The sequence below is a fragment of the Symphalangus syndactylus genome, chromosome 9, assembly GCF_028878055.3.
Source record: "Symphalangus syndactylus isolate Jambi chromosome 9, NHGRI_mSymSyn1-v2.1_pri, whole genome shotgun sequence".
Taxonomy (NCBI): Eukaryota; Metazoa; Chordata; class Mammalia; order Primates; family Hylobatidae; genus Symphalangus; species Symphalangus syndactylus.
Genome location: NC_072431.2, coordinates 136,879,157 through 136,895,436, shown reverse-complemented (window position 1 = coordinate 136,895,436; position 16,280 = coordinate 136,879,157). Strand labels below are relative to the sequence as shown.

Here is a 16,280-nt window from a genome sequence, read left to right as displayed (position 1 = left end):
GATAAATCAAGGTAAATCTTGCAGATAACTCGTGAAATCCATTACCCCAGAGTCCTTCCTGACACTATACACTGCCTCTGGAATGCTTTTCTCCCCTGTACACAGATCAATTTTATTGTACTCAATTTGGGGGTATGTGGCAACATCGATGTAAGTCAGTCCAGGAAGCTGACAAACACCTGATCATTCAAGCCTTGGCAAGTGCTCCTGTGAGCTGCTGGATTTCCTTCCTTCCTCCATGGTCAGGTGGAGAACACTGCCCTGAAGTTATTTGAAGCTCCTCTTCCTTACCACACGCAGTGCTCAGGCAGGCCACTGGAAAGCTTGCTGTCCATTTGTAGGTGCTGGAGTCTCAGGGGCCTGCCAGCTTCCTCCTGCTCCCAGACCTCAATGCCCAGGAAACAGAGGTGAAAGCACATCTGTACTTTCCTGCTTATCGTTTATTGGCTACAAATGGCACTTTCCCTGACAGTGTCTCCCCTTCCTTGGCAAAGAGAGGAGTCTGCAGGAGGCACCGCAGCTGGTACCAATGAGTCAGAGGCTCAGTTGGGGCTGTTGACAGCCAAACAGTTACCCTGTAGGGCAAGAAAAGAGATAAAAGCCAATCACACGCCAGACCCACATTAATGGGTTGGATTGGAGACTAAGGTTGATAGTGGTTTTCCTTCTTTTGACTCATAGAGCCCTATGATGAGAAGGATAGCTCAATTTACGGAGCAGGTCAGGCGCGGTGGCCCACGGCTGTATAATCCCAGCACTTTGGGAAGCCAAGGCGGGTGGATCACAAGGTCAGGAGATCGAGACCAGCCTGGCCAATATGATGAAACCCCATCTCTACTAAAAATACAAAAATTAGACGGACATGGTGGCAGGCCCCTGTAGTCCCAGCTACTCGGGAGGCTGAGGCGGGAGAATAGCTTGAACCTGGGAGGCAGAGGTTGCAGTGACTGAGATCGCACCACTGCACTCCAGCCTGGGAGACAGAGTAAGACTCTGTCTCAAAAAATAAAAAATTGTGGAGCAAGTAACCACCTGTCGAGTACTGAATTAAGAGTTTCTGTATATAATTTTAGTAAATCTATACAATCGTCCTGTGAAGTATGCCAAGAGAGGTTAAACAATTTGCTCCACATCACACAGGACAACTGGAGCGCCATGCTTCAAACTCATAGACTCGGCCACCACGGCAACCTGTATTTCTGAATCAAAGCTCATTAGAGGACCAATAAGTAACAAGGTTAAATCAGAAGCTGATTTGCTTGAATAGTGTAGCAAAGGGAGATGTCTGGAGTCTGGTCTCCTACTGACTCCTGCCAACCTGTTCAGGGGTCTTGAAGGGGCTTCTGGAAGCAAGAAAAACTACTAGAGCAGATGACCTCTCCCATGCTTCCAGCTCAGACACCCTGTGTATGTCTGCCTGAGTGTTAAATTGAGTTTCCTCATTTCATACAAAACAGTGAGAAAGTCTTGCTGTGCTTCTACACCAAGGTCACCTGTCCAGTGGTTGGGCAGTGGTTGCTGGCTGGAGGGGAGCAAGGGGCACATTTAGCATGGGGAAAATTCCTAGAGGGTTAATTTTGACTTGAAGATTTGGGGAAAATTTTTATGTAATTTAGCTGCCTAAGAATATAAATGACTTTTACATCAAAATATACTGAGATGTAATATAGAATAGAATGCAAATCTTCCTTCCCCTTCTTCTTCTTTTTTCTTTTTGAAACAGGGTAGAAACCCTGTTTCGAAGCCTGTTTTTCTGTTGCCCAGGGGCTCAAGTGATCCTCCCACCTCAGCCTCCCGAGTAGCTGGGACTACAGGCATTCACCACCACACCCAGCTAATTTTTAAAAAAATTTTTGCGAGATAGGGTCTCACTATGTTGCCCAAGTTGGCCCACAAATTTTCTACATATTTTTTTTAAAAAGATAAAGCATTTCACTTCAAAGACACTTCCCTCTTGAGGTAGGTAGGCCACTTCAAGCTTGTCTCTCTCACCCTTGCAGGACCAAATTCATTTACATGGGTTATTACAGAGAGGAGCAAATGTATGTATTCTTAGAACAAACATGTTCATATGGAGCCAAGATGATTTGTGCCTCATTTTATTTTTTTCAGATTGTCAGCTCTGACAAGGTTTCCAGGGGTCCCCTCTCTTGAGTCTTCCCCCAGGCCCCCAAGCTGTATTACAGCCTCATGGGCATTTCTAGGCAGGTACAATGAAAAGCCTGGGCATTCTCACAAGGAATGGAGGAAAGTACACAGTAAACATTTTCCTCCACTTGGGCATGTGGTCCAGACCAGATTTCTTTGCTGGTTGGAACATATTAGAAGGCCTGGGAAGAGAGTAGGCAGTCAGGAAGAGAACAGAGATTTGGGGGCCATGGAGTGCTGCAGCCCACAGAAGGAACTCCACACAGTGACAGCCAACGTGTAGGTAGTCTTTCCCCTCTTTTCCCTGCAACTTTCAAACCTGTGCAGTAGGAAGGTGCACAGATAGTGAAATTTCCTAATGTTGCAACCAGCATTAGTAATACACACCTGCCTGATCGTCAAAGGACTCCAGAGTATAAACCAAAATCAGGAAAAGTATAACTCAAGGTATCACCCAGATACAAGAGATTGTACAACCAGGTGTGTCAGAAACAAAAGCAAAGGCTTGGGGTACCACCCGATCGATTCTATTAAAGACAAAGAAGTTTCAAAAAACACAAACCCTCTCTCACTCCTCCAAAGCTCAATCCATTTGGCTTAAGAGGCTTTGCATAGTTTAGTTAGAGTTGATATGACACACAGAAAAGCATCTCATTTTCACTTTTTCCTAAAATCTAAAATTAACATTAACATCTGTGTTTATTTCCTTGAAAATTGGAGAAACAAGAATTAGTATCATTGAAATCAATTATTAAACACTTTAAAATTGTGATTACAAATAGTAGATAGCATGGGGTAGAACAGACTGAGAAAATGTTGGTGGGGGGTGTACATACAGAGATCCAACAAATGCCACATCAAACCAGAATGCCAGGCCATGGATGAGCCCAGACTGTGCCATCTGAAACACAAAGGGAATTTCTACTCTGTAAGGAAATAAAATGATGAAAGACTTGAAATTATTTTGTTGTTGTTGACAGATGTAATAGATGTATTTGTGAGGTCAGTAGGAATATTTTCTTTCTCTCTTGGGCACTTTTGCCTTGGCAGCAAAGTTCTCTCAGTGTGTGATTAATGCTTGGGTGATGCTGCACATTTGAGAAGCTTACTTCTTGACAAAACCCTTCAAGAACTACGCTACTCTGCTGCAATGACCTGGAACTGCATAGGGTGAATGTAACATCTGGAGCTGGGTGTGACTAGAGAAGAGGAGGATGACGCAGGACCCAGAGGGCAGCCATCCTTCAAGAAGCCAAAGCATGGGCAGGGACAGTTCCCCCACACAGCTGCTCAAAGGGAAAGGTTGTTCAGGCCTCTAAAAATAGACTGGAGCACAAAGGAAAGAAACATCGAGCTGAGAAGGTCACCCTCATAGTTCATTTCTTTCTGTGGGAGGCAATTTAACTTCCAGTAGGCTATAACAAGAGTCATGCAGAAGTGGCTATGGTTTATGCCAAATGCAGAATAAGCAGGAATAGAAAGAATATTGGGAAATAGACAATGCAGTCTAGATGCTGGACCTATTTTAGCTGTGGAACCTTGGAAGGTCACTTAAATTCCCGAAACTTGGTATCTGCATTTGTTGGAGGGTGACAAAATCTCTCTGCTACTTTCCTCATAATGTTCTTCTGTATGTTAAATGGAAAAACATGTATATAAGTGTTCTTTGCAAACTTTAGAGTGATTCATAATTAAAAGGTGATATTATTGGCTCATTGCTGGGGCTGTATCATTCCAAGGAGTTGGATTTTCTGAAGTGCTTCAGAAGTTTTCAAAGAAGGTTGTATGTTATCTGTATTCATGGTGTCCCCAAAGACTTAACTGCCTTCACTCTGCTGAAAATAAAATATTTCTAGAGTTTTCCATTGTACTTGGCACATTGAATTTATTGGTCTTGACTGTTATTATTTCTTTTCATGTTTTGCATCTCCTTAGATACATTATGAGCTCTTGAAGAATAGAGACTTTAAAAATTACTTTCCACACATGTGCTAGCACCACCACAGTACCTGGCACATAGTAGGATCACAATAAACATTTGCTGAATTGATGCATAAATGAATGAATGACATCAGTGGAAAACCCACATAGACATAATTTTCAAAATATTCCCTAGGATTCAGGAGGTAGTTCAGAGCAATAAATAAAGCTAATCAAAGTTGATTTTGTCTGGATCTTTGATAGTTATTAAAGTCATTTGCAAATGCCATTTCCCTTGCTCTGAGCATATGGTAGGATTGCAGTTTTCCACCCACTTGAGCTCAGGTACTGCCACGTGATTTGCTTCAACTGATCAAATGTGAACGGAAGTGACTTGTGCCATTTCCAGGCAGAAGCTTTCATTGCCCTTGCATACTTTGACACACTCATTCTTTCTCCTCAGTGACCAGCATCATTTCAGACAGAAGCTGCTGCACTGGCCCAATTACTGGTGTGGGTAATGCATGGTAGAGATAAAGGTGGTGCATGATGGATACATTGTGCAGAAAACAAGACACCTATGTTATTAGAAGCCACTGAGGTTTCTTTTTGTTACTGCAGCATGTTCTGGCCTATCCTAACATCCAGGATACCCTTTGTGCATCATGATGTCAAGTTGGATGATATTTTCATTAGCCAGATGCACCTTCTAAATTCTCACCCTTGCTTCCTCAGTAGCTCCAGGCAAACAACCACCTGGCTAAGTCTTAACTTTCTTGTCCAGAAAACAAATATGACTATTAATCTTCTAAGGGAGAAAAAGACAAAATATTAGTGAAAGATCACCTCAAAGGGATTCATACCACCATCTAAAAAAATGGAGCCAAGTCAAGGTAGGAATCCTCATTTCAGAGTCTTTTCAAATGGAGGGGAAGAGGGCACAAATGAACATTTATTGAGTGCCCTCTTTAGAAATCAGCTGGTGCCTCTAAAACACTTAGCACAGTACCTAGTGTGTAGAAGGCATTTAACAAGTTGTAGCTCTTTACTTAATACATTCACTGGCCTAAGTGCATTCACATATATGCTGTCACTTTAGAGGCACAAAGCAGAGTGGCTAGAAGCACAGACTTTGGGGCCTTCTGAAAGGTTTAAATCCTAGTTCTAATATACTTTTTAATTCTGTGACTTTATGCAACATAGCATTCCACTTTGCCTCGTATGTGTCATCTATAAAATGGGGATAATATCCTAGGAAAGAGACATCATTATCTTTATTTAGCAATAAATGAAGCTAATATTGACACATCATTCCCATATGTGACCAGTATCTAAAATCTCTCCCCTGTGTGAGTAGCAAAAGTCTGCAATGAAGTATGTGGGTGGGAGATGTAGAGGGAAGATTTTAAACATCAAGAGCAACACTGATTTGCACAAACCTGTGTAGATCTTCCTCTTCTGCATCCATAAAGTTTACTGTGTATTTGACTGTTCGAGCCATCGAAATCCTAACCTTAAATGTGTCCTTGGGGGAAAAAATCAAAGATGTTACCTTTCTGCCAAGATAAACTGAGCTCAAGGAAATTCGCGGTTTAGCTTTTCTCCTGTAATTTTAAGTCATCAGGAGCTGGGATTTAGAAAGCATGAGCTTAATGAGAATAATGTTAACAATAAAAACGTTTATGAGTACCTACTATGTTAAGCACTGAGTGCTTTTCGTGCTTTACTAAGTGCTAAGGGCTTTACTAGGATATATCATTTTACTCTTTAAAAATCTCTGGAGCAGGCATTTGGTGTGTGTGTGTGTGTGTGTGTGTGTGTGTGTGTGTGTGTGTGTGTGTTTTCGGACTATCCAGAATTTATTTAGCAGTGCAGATTTATCTCTTCTCCACATTTTGTCCAAAAAGTTCCGTGTGAACTTAGACCACCCTCAGTAACAGGTGTGGCACGTGACCCGACCGGCAAGTCAGAGCACTACTTTTCCCCTGAAGAAAGTGATTGGTCCATAATGAGCACATAATCCAAGGTAGGATAACCTAACTAAACTACCTAAACTAAATCTGGAGCTTTTGGCTTAAGTTATTAGGAAAAGGCAGGCTTTCCTGTGGAATTTAGAGTCATAAGAATCAAGGCTGGAGTTTCTGTAGCCATCTTGCTACCATGAAGGGAAAGTCTGTCTAGGAAAAGAGTTAAATCAGAGGAAGTGGAGATAAGTGACAAGGATAGAAAAATCACATCCTGGTGACATTTTTGGAGCTCCTGCAACAGGTCCTAGTAGCAAACTCTGTCTCCAGGCTTTGTAATTTTTGAAAGACAGTCATTCAATTTTAGCTTAAGCCAATTTGATTTTTCTTCCACTTACAACTGAAAGAATTTCAGATGATGAAAACTTAAAGTTTTCCAAGGTTATACAGCAAAATGGGGCCATGGCTGAAATTTAAATCTGATTAACGGCAAAGCTCCTGTTCTAAGCTGTTATATAATGCTCGCTCTTCTATTATGTTTTGGGCCACTAGAATGAATGGGAGGATGTGAATTATTGAACAAACGTAAGGGCTGAATTGTGTATGGGGTGGGTCAGGGCAGTGGGGAACTGGAAGTTACTTACTGAAAGGTGGTTTAAAAATTCCCTTGCTTTCAACAGTATCATTGTCTGATGATTTTCTTAATTGATGGCGGAGATTAGAGCTAGAAGACTTGAAAACATAGCGCTCTAGGGAACTCTTTCTCCTATTCTGTGATGGCTTAGCACAGAACCTGGCAGCACAGTGCATGCCAGTGAATGAGCGAGTGAATGAATGAATCAATATATAAACATGGGAGAAAGCCTGCAAAGAGAGCACAGCCTGAAGTATTCATCCACTACGGCACCCCAGAGACTGGACAGATTGACTCCATAGAAACATTGCTGGTACCTAAAATAGCACAAAAAACCACCATGCATCTTGTCTGTCATCTGAGTCCCCAGGCCCCCCATAGCTGTTATGTGCTTTGAGGCTGCCTCATGGGTCCTCTGCGTTAGCCCTTGGGAGAATGTTTGCACATGTGAAGGGCAGCTGGTCTATAGGGTGTGGCAAGAAATTCTCTCTAGAAAATTTGCAGACCTGTATTTGACCTGGGGTGGGGAGAGAAAGAAGGGGAAATGAAGTTGAGTTGAAATAAATTGGGCTCACCTCGTAATCCCAGCACTTTGGGAGGCTGAGGTGGGAGGATCACCTGAGCTCAGGAGTTCAAGAAAAGCCTGGGAAACATGGTGAAACCTCATCTTTACTAAAATTACAAAAATTAGCCGCGCATGGTGGCAGGCACCTATAGTCCCAGCTACTTGGGAGGCTGAGGCAGGAGAATCACTTGAACCTGGGAGGCAGAGGTTGTAGTGAGCCAAGATCATGCCACTGCACTCTGGCATGGGTGACAGAGTGAGATCATGTTTCTAAATAAGTAAATAAATAAATAAACTTGTAAGGAGATTATCAAGAAGAATATTTGCGGGCAGGAAGGCCTTTGAGCTCCTACCCTTGATCTCCCCCGACAGGTGGCCCCCCAACTTTGTGCTGTGCTGTCCAAGTGCTGAAATGCAGTTTCCTTGGTCCTCTCACTATCCCAACCAAGAGCACGACTTTAGATCTCCAAAGCCTCTTGATACTCCTGCTGTTTAAGAAAATAGATTTTCCTTCTCTGTTCTTCCCTAGCCACTGGCTGGTGCCTTCATGATGGCATTTGTTGTGATAGCTGACACCAGGCAGCAAGTCACAAGCGAGCAGGGGAGGTATCAGTTGGTGACCTGGAGCCAGCTCATAACAGCTTATCAGAGCCCACTGTGCACATTTCTTCCCAATTCCATGGTCAGTGACATCTGAACCATAGAAACTGACAAAGATTACAAATCATTTCTCCACCCCTCCCCCCACCAAGACAGCCAGATATAATGTGTTTACCAGCACACCACTGGCTCTGTTTTATTAGGCCGGTGCAAAAGTGATCGTGGTTTCTGGCATTAATAGCAAAAACCGCAATTACTTTTGCACCAACCTAATACCTTTATGTGTCCACTGCAATATAGACTGTGCCTGGAGCATAGCAGGTATTTCATATTAGCTTGTCTAATGGCCTTGAAAATTTAGAAAAGCAATCTAGGGTATGAAATCAGAGTAGTTTTGATTCTAGTTCTGCCACTGACTAGCTGTGTGATCCAGACAAGTCATTTGAACTCTGTGCCCCAGTTTCCTTATCTCTAAAATGGACATAGTTATAAGCTTGCCTTATAGGGTTCTTATGAGGGTTAAGTGAGTTAATTTTTAAAAAGCACTTTGAATGATTCCTGGCATTTTGTTACTACGAGATAAGTGTTAGCTAGTATGCCCTGAATGTACCTTCTCACATCAGCACTGGGCACTAGGGAAGTGCTGTCCAATCTGACTGTGCTAAGGGTTTACTTGGGGGAACCTGTTAAGAATTCAGATTCCCAGGCCCAAACTCCAGAAAGGCTTGGCAACCTTATCACTAGAGGTTGAAAGCCTGTATCCCTCATTAAGATTCCCTAATAAGGGTGTGTTTTGTATGTGATATATAGTCTGCGAATCAAATGGGAACTCAATTCATCAGTCCTCACGCACCCCAAACCCAATACCCACCAGCCTGTAGGGAAGAAAGAAAAAAACAAAACACAGAAACATGGAATAAACATAAAAAATTGGGGTGCAGTTAGATTTTGTTGAAAGGATCATCCAAAGTGAGGCTCGAAATCAAAAGTCAAAGCCTCAAATGTGCTCACAGGCAGCAGTGAGGAGAGCAGCCTGGTGTCATTAGTCAGCAGCCAGTCCTCAACATGCAAGCCAAACTTGAGCCCCATTGAACACTCACACATTCTTACAGGGATTGTACCATTTCTCACCTCTGAGCTTTTAGTTGTTTTCCCCTCTACCTGGAATGCCCCTTTTCGTTTTTTGCCCTAATTCCTGTTTAGTCTTTAAGACTTGGCTCACTGTTTGTCTGTTATTCGTGTATAGGAATGCTTGCGATTTTTGCACATTGATTTTGTTCCTGAGACTTTGCTGAAGTTGCTTATCAGCTTAAGGAGATTTGGGGCTGAAATGATGGGTTTTTCTAAATATACAATCATGTCATCTGCAAACAGAGACAATTTGACGTCCTCTTTTCCTAACTGAATACCCTTTATTTCTTTCTCTTGCCTGATTGCCCTGGCCAGAACTTCCAATACTATGTTGAATAGGAGTGGTGAGAAAGGGCATTCTTGTCTTGTGCTGGTTTTCGAAGGGAATGGCCCATTCAATATGGTATTGGCTGTGGGTTTGTCATAAATATCTCTTATTATTTTGAGACACGTTCCATCAATACCTAGTTTATTAAGGGTTTTTAGCATGAAGGGCTGTTGAATTTTGTCAAACTCCCATTCACAATTGCTACAAAGAGAATAAAATACCTAGGAATACAACTTATAAGGGATGTGAAGGACCTCTTCAAGGAGAACAACAAACCTCTGCTCAAGGAAATAAGAGAGGACACAAACAAATGGAAAAACATTCCATGCTCACGGATAGGAAAAGTCAATATCGTGAAAATGGCCATGGTGCCAAAAGTAATTTAAAGACTCAATGCTATCACCATCAAACTACCACTGACTTTCTTCACAGAATTGGAAAAAAACTACTTTAAATGTCATATGGAACCAAAAAGAGCCTGCATAGCCAAGACAATCATAAGCAAAAAGAACAAAGCTGGGGACATCACGCTACCTGACTTCAAACTATACTACAAAGCTACAGTAACCAAAACAGCATGGTACTGGCACCAAAACAGACATATAGACCAATGGAACAGAACAGAGGCCTCAGAAATAACACCACACAGCTACAACTATCTGATCTTTGACAAACCTGACAAAAACAAGCAATGGGGAAACGATTCCCTATTTAATAAATGTTGAGAGAACTGGCTAGCCATATGCAGAAAGCTGAAACTGGATCCCTTCCTTACACCTTACATGAAAATTAACTCAAGATGGATTAAAGACTTAAACACAAGACCTAAAACCATAAAAATCCTAGAAGAAAACCTAGGCAATACCATTCAGGACATAGGCATGGGCAAAGACTTCATGACTAAAACACCAAAAGCAATTGCAACAAAAGCCAAAATTGACAAATCAGATCTAATTAAACTAAAGAGCTTCTGCACAGCAAATCAAACTATCATCAGAGTGAACAGGCTACCTACAGAATGGAAGAAAATGTTTGCAATCTATCCATCTGACAAAGGGCTAATATTCAGAATTTACAAAGAACTTAAATACATTAAAAAGAAAAAAAAACAACCCCATCAAAAAGTGGGTGAAGGATCTGAACAGACAATTCTCAAAAGAAGACATTTATGCAGCCAACAAACATGAAAAAAAGCTCATCATCACTGGTCACTAGAGAAATGCAAATCAAAACCACAATGAGATACTATCTCATGCCAGTTAGAATGGTCATCATTAAAAAGTCAGGAAACAACAGATGAAGGAGTGGATGTGGAGAAATAGAAATGCTTTTCCACTATTGGTAGGAGTGTAAATTGGTTCAAACATTGTGGAAGACAGTATTGCAATTCCTCAAGGGTCTAGAACTAGAAATACCATTTGACCCAGCAATCCCATTACTGGGTATATACCCAAAGGATTATAAACCATTCTACTCTGAAGACACATGCACATGCATGTTTATTGTGGCACTGTTCACAATAGCAAAGACTTGGAACCAACACAAATGCCCATCAGTGATAGACTAGATAAAGAAAATGTGACACATATACACCATGGAATACTATGCATCCATAAAAAAGAATGAATTCATGTCCTTTGCAGGGACATGGATGAAGCTGGAAACCATCATTCTCAGCAAACTAACACAAGAACAGAAAACCAAACACCGCATGTTCTCATAAGTGCGAGTTGGACAATGAGAACACATGGTCACAGGGAGGGGAACATCACACACAGGTGCCTGTCAGGGAGTAGGAGGTAGGGGAAGGGATAGCATTAGGAGAAATATCTAATGTAGAAGATGATGGGGGTTGATGGCTGCAGCAAATCACCATGGTACATGTATACCTATGTAACAAACCTGCATGTTCTGCACATGTACCCCAGAACTTAAAGTATAATAAAAAAAAGATTGTGCTCAAATATTTCCAATTAAGAATGCAAAACGTTGTGTTACAATTAAGTATCTATGCTTCATTCACTTAAAAGCAGGAGAATTATCTTATTCATCAGTGTATACTTAACACTTAGCATGGGGCCAGGAATATTGTTAGGGTGAAAAAGATCTGTCTACATTTATTTATTTAATGAATAAATTAATCAGTGAGTGAACTGGAGGGCCTGGTACCCTAAAGGGCTCTATATGTGGGTGCAGGCATCGACAACAATGAAGAGGAAATGGGAAAAGTCATCTGTCCATGTTTCTTCAGCTTCATCACTCAATTCCTAATCTTCTACTTCTACCAAGGGCCAGAGCCAAGATGGTTCACTGGTAAAGCCAAATAGTGCTTCACATCATTTTATTAATACACATATTGAAAACAAGCCTACTATAATCCTAGAAAATGTTTGGAAATAGAACACTGTAGATTTAAATGGCTTTTTTAAAACAGTTAGAATGAGAATGGGAGTGTTCTTGGGGAAATAATCATGTCACAACAGCCTATTATTAGGTTAATGCAAAAGGAGTTGCAGTTTTTGCCATTACTTTTGCACCAAACTTATATTTGAAGGAGGGAGGGAGAAAAGGAGAGATGAAGCAAAGAATGAAAGGAGGAGAGGGAGGGGGAGAAGGAGGGAGAAACAGAAAGAAAATTTTTCAATAGCTTAGAAAACTATGGTTTTTAGAATTTATTGGAAAATTTTAAAAAAGTGCTGATGCCTCTGAATTGTGATGCATTTGATCTAGGGATAACCCTAGTGCCTGTTCATTTCCACAGCTAAACAGGTGATTCTAAAGTGCAACCAGGGTTGGGTACTAAGTTAGTTGTTCTAGATTCTTGGCCAAGTAGATTCTTGGCCATAAAGAAAACCCCACGGGCAAAGATAGTCCTCCACGTGGCATGACTGAGTTGAAAACTTCCCTCTATCCACTGAAAACCACCTCAGCTCTCAAAGAGGATGATGTGTCTGTGCCATTTGCTTTGCATGTTCAGTACCAATTAAAACCCAGCAGCCACAAACAGTGTGGTGCAGATGGGCACCATTTCTGGGGCAGATGGAAAGCTGTGGGCAAAGAGCCCACTGCCTGGGTTTTTAAAAAATTTCTGGCTGGACCATATTTCTTATTTCTAATTCTTAGAAATTTTAAATATCCTTCTGCAATGCATCATAAAATAATTAAAGCAGATAAAATCTGGCATCTCTCTGGGTCTGAGATAAATTGTGTGTGTCAGGGAGTCGGGGAGATTGATCAGGCAACTAATCTGTTGAATGGGGAGCTAGGGATAGTTTCCATTGTTTTCATCAGCTGTGGCTTCTCTTTTCTAAGTTAATTTAGGGTGTCTTTATGAGCACATAAGAGAAAGAGTCTGGGTGTTTTTTCTCCTGAGTTCGCATTCCCAATTCCTACCATTCTTCATGTGGGAAATCCTTCACATTTACCAACACCACAACCATAATGCATGCAACATCTGGAAAGGCCTGAAAATACAGTTCATATAAATCAGACACTTTAAGAAGAATCTTTTGTTTTTATTCTATTCTGAAAAAAAAAGAGCTACTCATCCCCATTAAGAAGTTTTCTTCCTTTGAAAAAAGAGAAGAAGGAAGGTAGAAAGATAAATGAGAGAGAGAGAGAGAAGTGGGATGGTGTTGGGGGTGGGGAATACAGTTTGTGCTGTTTGACAGTTAAGCAACTTTTGTGTCTTAATGTGCTGTGTTCTACCAGAATTAACAACCAAGGGTACACTAACCTGATGGGAGACATATGTAACTCCAAGAACTAGGAAACAAAAGCAAAGATTCAAAAATGTCACCACAGCCACAAAGAGTGTTGAAAATGTGGCATAACAGTATGGCTGGGAGTTCCTAATAGGAGAAGGGTGTGTGTCTAGGAATAAATTGCATCTTTGATTTCTTATATGTTCCCTATATACAGCAGGACTTGAGGCTTAGTTGTTTTTGACAAATTTCTTTTAAAATTAAATTCTATATGGTTATTTTATGTGTTAATTGTGGCAAAAACATTTATAAAATCTACTCTCTTACAAATCTTTGAGGGTACATTATTTTTGACTATAGGTACAACGTTGTACAGCAGAGCTGTACTTATTTATCTTGCTTGACTAAAACTTTATACTCATTGGTTAGTAATCCTCCATGTTTCCCCCAGCTGCTGGTAATCACCATTCCACTCTTTGAGTCTATAAACTTGGCTACTTTAAATACCTCATATACATGGGATCAAGCAGTAGTTGTCTTTCTGTGACTGGCTTATTTCATTTAGCATAATGTCCTCAAGGTTCATCTATATTATCACGTATTGCAGACATGTTGTCATGCTCTGCCTTCTGTTTTTAATATTTGACAATGCTTCCTGTATGATTTTATTTTATTTTTTAATTTTCATTTTAGGTTCGGAGGTACATATGAAAGTTCTTTACATAGGTAAACTCATGTCGTGAGTGTTTGTTGTCCTGATTATTTCATCACTCGTGGATTAAGTGCAGTGACCAATAGTTATCTTTTCTGTTCCTCTCCCCACAGCCCTCCACCCTCAAGTAGACCCCAGTGTCAGTTGTTTCCTTCTTTGTGTTCATGAGTTCTCATCATTTAGCTCCCACTTATAAGTGAGAATATGCAGTATTTGGTTTTCTGTTCCTGCATTAGTTTACTAAGGATAATAGCCTCTAGCTCCATCCATATTCCCACAAAACACATGACCTCATTCTACTTCATGGCTGCATCTGCCTTCTTTTTAAGGCAAAATACATTCTACTGCATGTATATACCACTTTTTTTTTTTTTTTTTTTTTTTTTTTGAGACGGAGTCTCACTCTGTCCACCCAGGCTGGAGTGCAGTGGCGTGATCTCGGCTCACTGCAAGCTCTGCCTCCCGGGTTCACGCCATTCTCCTGCCTCAGCCTCTCTGAGTAGCTGGGACTACAGGCGCCCGCCACCACGCCCGGCTAATTTTCTTGTATTTTTAGTAGAGACGGGGTTTCACCGTATACCACATTTTTTAAATCCATTCATCTGTTGATGGACACTTAGATTGTTTCCATATCTTGGCAATTGTGAATAGTGCTACAATGAATATAGGAGTACTAACATCTATTAAAGATCCTGATTTCAATTCTTTTGGATAAATACCCCAAAGTGGGATTGCTGAATCATATGGTAGTTTTATTTTTAAATTTTTGAATAACCAACATATATTTTTTCATAGCAGCTATATAATTTTTCATTCCTGTTAACAATGTACAGGGGTTCCAATTTCTCCACATACTCACCAACGCTTGTCTTATTTTTTTAATAATAGCCATCCTGAAAGGTGTGAGGTGATCTCTCACTGTGATTTTGATTTGATACAATTTTCCACCCCAGCAGAATGCAGGCACATTAACCACTGTGGAAAGTGGTATCTGTGCAAAGATGCATGCTCATTATGTCTCTGATTTTACTGGTTTAAACCCCAGCAAAGTAGCGTGGCTTGTATTTTCCATATGCTGTGGTTAGATATTTTTTGCATTTGTAATAGCTTTTTTTCTTTTTTAAGTATAAATGAGAGGGGAAACAGGTGCACTTCAGACCATGGCTCTTTGGTAAAAAGTAAGGGAAAGTCTGTGATTCTGTAAAGAAATCTGTGGAGCATTCCCAGGTGTGTCAAGCTACGACTAGATATTATAGTGGTTGGCCTAAGAATTGGACCTAAGAAAGCCATATTGGAGGGAAGGATGAATGAGTCAAGGCATCTATGATGGCTATCTCGTGTCTGTTCTACCTGGCGAATGGCTGCCCTTACAGTAGCAGCACCAGATTTTCTTCTGTGAGGCATCTCTTTCTTACTCACAGTTCCTGTGGTTTAGGTGGTCTTGACTATGCTTTCAACATGGGGCTCAGTCTCAGGCAATCACAGCGTCTTATCACCCTAGCCTTGGTGACAGACTTAGGGTTAAGCACGTAACCCAACGAGTCAAGCCTATGACTTTTGTTTAAACTGTGGCAAAGGAGAAGTGGGGATGGAGCTATCAGTCTATAAATCTGGATTCTCTAGAAAACACACTGCTGCCATGAGGGAAAAGCTACCTAGGAATGGAGCCAAGCTGAGTGATAGAGAGAGATCAGAATCCAATATAAGTGCCTTGAAATCCATTTGTGTCTGAGAAGCTGAATCTATCCTTAGCCTTTTCAGGTACATTAGTCAGAAATATTCTTTTTTCTTAAGCGACGTTTTGTGGGACTTTTGGCCACTTAAAACAAAAAGTGTCTTAACTGAAAAAAATTAATGGGTCTTTATGTACTGTACTATGTACACATAATTCTGAGAGAATAGCTTTGCCTGGTTCAGTGAAGTCCTAATTCTACCAGGACTGAACTAAATTTCATAACCCATAATTGGGCCAGGGGATGGGAATACTGCATATCCCTGACAACACAAGTCAGGATGTGTAGAAGAGGCATGAGCTTGATAGAGGCAGACTATTATAAAAGAGCCATGAGTTTGACAAACGTTATGAAACAAGATAAATACAGAAATCAAGCCTTATCCTAACAGCATAAGCCAGATGAGTTCAACAGCTGCAGATATAAACAGAGATGCAGAGGACATATCAAGAATGAGTACTGGGTAACTGAAAGAGGATTAGAGACCAAGAAATCACTGAAATATGAATGGGATAAGGACAGGGGCACATGAAAATACTGATATGATTTTTTGGTTATGGTAATATTCCTACATAAGTTCCTTCTCTGTGATGCTTTGCGCTGTTTACTTGGCTTCTGAAAAATATTTGGTTATCTCGTATGCTAATTTGAAATATTTTTATTTGATCTACATAGTATTTCCATGAACTAGTGACCATCAGGGTCAAATATACTTTTGGGAATGACTAGAAGGCCTAAAACTCTAACTATGCAAAATAAACTTTAGTGGGAAATTTAGGTTGGTGCATAATTAGGCTAGGAACAAATCGTTCATTACCTTCACAGTAGAATTCAGCAGCTT

The 16,280-nt window shown here is 40.8% G+C and overlaps 1 pseudogene; it reads right to left on the bottom strand.

The window, feature by feature from the left end:
• Positions 1-433: 433 nt before the first annotated feature.
• LOC129490787 (histone-arginine methyltransferase CARM1-like) overlaps positions 434-16,280 on the bottom strand; it is a 139,390-nt pseudogene continuing 123,543 nt past the window's right edge.